The 4,186-nt window shown below is 36.7% G+C and overlaps 1 long non-coding RNA gene across 2 annotated transcripts; it reads left to right on the top strand.

Moving 5' to 3' along the window:
* Nucleotides 1-350: 350 nt before the first annotated feature.
* On the top strand, nt 351-3,370 carry LOC147841979 (uncharacterized). 2 transcript variants are annotated; one of them, XR_015500853.1, is made up of 6 exons: nt 351-601; nt 921-1,027; nt 1,990-2,116; nt 2,293-2,378; nt 2,689-2,731; nt 2,829-3,370. It is a non-coding gene; the product is annotated as an uncharacterized LOC147841979 (long non-coding RNA). The 2 variants fall into 2 exon arrangements; XR_015500854.1 differs by lacking the exon at nt 921-1,027.
* Nucleotides 3,371-4,186: the final 816 nt, after the last annotated feature.

Genomic DNA, 4,186 nt, shown 5'->3' with positions numbered 1-4,186 from the left:
GACAAAAAAATTCAGAGCAAGTGGCAGGATGCAACTAGAACCTAAAGTTTGTTGACAAACTTTGATGTTGGCTAGAGAATGCCAACCTGACTGCATGCGCTGGGACTCAAAGGCAGTTGGTAGGAAGCACAGAGGCTGACAAGTGGTTGCTAGGCAGTTGATAAGGTGCTGCTAAGGCATTTCTGGGCAGTTGCTAGGGTGTTCTGAGCTTTCTATCAAATTAAGTTAAATAGCATGACAGTATGTTGGTTTTCTCATGCCAACATAATGATTATGTAGCAGTAATATAAGTAGCACTACTGATAAATCAAATAGCATGTCATTATTGGGACATTAAAGCTGTAAATATATACACAGCAAATCCATCAGAGTTAAATTCTCGGTGTTGAAGCATTTCAGAGTAAAGTGTTGACGTTAAAGAGTTAGATTTTGATAAATGAATATAATAAGAGTTAGAATTGATTTTATTCAGTGCGAAATCAAGGAGTTATCTTTTCTACACTTGGTGGTGTTATTTCCAACATCCGGGAATTCATGCAGCCCCAGTCACTGAAGAATTTTCCAGACGCCATTTTCCATCTGAGGTTTAGAACAGCAACTGGTGAGTCAAACTACCTAAATGTTGGTATTTTACTAACTTTCTCTAAGGAAATACAGTTGTAAACATATTGTTAAGTTAATAACTTTAGAATGGAGTGACAATTTTAATCTTCTGCGGTTCATTCATGGTCGTTTGTGTATCTAGCTTAACTGCATTACTATTCACTTCTTTTCAAGAATGTTTTATATATGCTCACGCATACATAGTGCATAAAAACATCAAATGTACATGTTCAACACATTTCTGTCACGCTTAATGCCATTTTGTGCGTTGTTACCCATCTGTAAAATAAAATCGACACTTCTCCTTTAATTCGAAGCAAACTAGCGAGGGAATCACAGCCTAACCTTAGCCTACTCTGCCCGGATGCTAACGGCAACAAAGGACGGTTTCCATAAGCTCTGGAGAGTTTCTAAAACATATCTGGTGAGTAAATGAAAATATGCTTACTTGTAAAAGGCTTCCTGACTAAAACATATGATTGTTTGTTATTCGTGTACGTTAATTTGGTTGTTTTAAACACCGCGGCCCTTTTAAACTGGTTCATTCGTGGCCGTCCATATACCGTTAGTTGATAGACTCGCGTGATAACGTACGCTTGAATTATATTAAGTGTTGACAACCATTAAAGTCGGAATGTTAACATTAATGTCTTTAAATGACCGCGTTTGCACTTTCTCAGACTTTTAAGGTTACAGAAGTCTCCCGGAAGTTGTGGGACTAACATTAACGTTATCCCGCAATTGCACAGAGACTCCCAGATGCCCAAGTAGATGCCCGCAAATTAATGATAATCTCCCGGAAATCGCGCGTCTCCCGCCCGGTCATTAAACACTTTGCACACCCCTCTCCACCGCATCCCTCCCAGCTCTTCAGGTACGTCGCGCGCAAGTCACCCCCACCGCTCTTTAGGTACGTCGCGCGCAACTCATCCCATTGTTCTTTAGGTACTCATTTCTCCCGCTACCTCCCGCAAATCAACTCTGTATCCCCCGAAAATTACTTTTCCCAACTCGGGATGTCTGACGTTAGTAAGTTAGGCTATTTCTGTAGTCAGGAACATCTTAGTCAAGCTTTTTCTCCCGCATGATATTGTGCTTAAACTATAGGCTAAACTTAGCATGTACTGTACACAACATTTCCTTTTTATTAAAGACAATTTAGTGCGTTGTAAACAGCCACCTGTCTGTAAAATTAATCAACTGATTCATATTTGAGCAGCCTAATGATGATACAGGTTTGATTTGTAGATTTATTATCAATAATCAACATCTGAATCAAAAGATATCTGAAAAAGTGTGAGGCATACTTTGTGATGTTCATCTCTCCTTTTATCTGAAGGTTATGCATATGTGTTAGATACTAATTTTTTGTTGTTTTTTTAACAGCCACAGTTCTCTATACAATAACACAAGACCCTGTGACGGTGGCTGATTAGAGACGGATGGTGTATTTCCAGAGTTGGTGAAATGACCAAGCACACCTTCTTGGTCATATGTGGTGATAATAATGAAGGTATGTTTGATAAAGTTCTGTATTTGTTTCACAATAAGCTGAGAGGGTATTAGAGCATTAAAGAATAATGAATGACATGAAGGTGATAAGTTTTGTATTGTGGGTGAACTGTTACTTAAATAATGTTTTGCTCTTTACTTTGCACTTTTCCTCTTCTGCTTATCCTAATATTTTAGGTTATATTTGGACCTGAAACATCTGCTAGACTCCAGTAAAGGTGGCCTCAATACTGGACCTGAAAGGGCCTAACAAGTTGAATCTGGTAAAGAAACATGCACGCGCACACACGCACGCACGCACGCACACGCTTACAGAAAACTGTTGTTTATGAAGTTTATGAATATTTTTTACACTGTGGCCAATATTTTGGGGAAGTCAGCATCACTAAATGATATAAAAGATTTTAAGCTCCTCTAAATTTTGCTCCAAGTGTTGTGTTAAATTCAGGATTCTGGACAGACAGCTGCCTGTTTTTCCAGTTCTAGTCATAGTGGTTAACCTAATTGTTTTTGGAGATCCAACAGTGATGTATGTGTTTTTTCTACTTTTCCATATCCTGTCACCTCAACCAGCTGGGAGAGTCAAGTTGTGGATCATCATGAAGATTTTCAAAAGGTGAGTTTAGATTTCTTGAATGTTTTATTTACTTTAAATGTTCTTTTAAATATATCATAGAATTTGATTGCAATTTGTTTTCAAACATTTTTCTTAGTCATGCTGGAGTCTTGAAGAGTTCTTAGATGAGCATCACCCTATATCCGTGCATCAGGAACCACCAGACGAGCGATCAGCAGCTGCTACATCGTCATGGATAAAAAGGTCATCCTGTGGCTGGGAAGCACTTCATTCACAGGACATGCTTGATGAGATTTCCTAGCTCCAGTTTGTTTTCACACAAGTTTACAGCATTTATACCTTCATTTAAACTGCTCTGTTTAATATGGAGGACCAAGGAAACACCAGAAGTGAAAGATTTGCAAGCCAAGTTGTTTAAAATGTAATTTCAGAAGAAAACTATGAGTTCAGAAGTAAACTATGAGTGACGATATATTGAACTTTCAAATTGCTCTGATAACACATCAAGTTTGGACCAAAGGACTGAAACAGCCTTTTTGAGCACTGGTCATACATATTTTGTTGATACTGTCTGTACTAATAAAACATTTAAAGCATATTTGACATTGTTGCATTTTAAAACTGAATGAATTGTTGAAGTGGTGAATGTTTTCAAATAAAATGTTTTTTCTTTTGTAATTTACAGTCTATTTTACCTTTTTACCATATTTACACTCAAGAGAGTTGAATAAAATAACAATATATTACACCAGGCGGTGTTAAATATAGTTACATTTTTTAACTCTGCCCAGAGTTAAAATTAACCCTTACTTCGGTGTCAATGTGCCAACCCTTTTGAAAGTGTTGATTTAACTTTGTTTTGAGTGGACCCCATGAGACACTTTCAAAGTGTTGAAATTAACACCCATAGAGTTGTTTTGGGTCCCCATATTTTGCTGTGTATATATATATATATATATATATATATATATATATATATATATATATATATATATATATATATATATATATATAATAAAAGCATATAATATCTAGAGATAATAGTTTTAGTTAAATGCATACATGCTCATTTGGCTTGCCAGACAGAATGGTCTTGCGATGTAACTTTGGCTTTCCATATTGTACTGTGCCGTGAAAGATCCCTTATCCTTTCAAACAGATGTAATTATTTGTATAAGTTAAATGTACTACATTAGTTCACTAATACATTTGCATTTGGGGACGGCAGTTTACTTTTTCCATTTAGCCCACAGCCACATGTATGTTTTTTTTCTCTCTCTCTCTTTTATCAAGACCATGCAGTTCATTCAGACTTTTCCCAACGCAGAGCGTGCACGCGGCGCTTACATGTCTCATTTCCTGTGAATCGTGACCTACAAACACATAATTTAGGCTTTCATGGGTTTTGTTATATTTAATTGTTTACAATTGTTGCAATATGTGATTTTTAACGCCCATTTAAAGGGCACCTATGGTGAAAAATCTACTCTTCAA

This window comes from Danio rerio, chromosome 10 (genome assembly GCF_052040795.2).
Source record: "Danio rerio strain M-AB ecotype USA chromosome 10, GRCz13ab, whole genome shotgun sequence".
Classification (NCBI taxonomy): Eukaryota; Metazoa; Chordata; class Actinopteri; order Cypriniformes; family Danionidae; genus Danio; species Danio rerio.
This window is presented reverse-complemented; position numbering and strand designations above follow the sequence as displayed.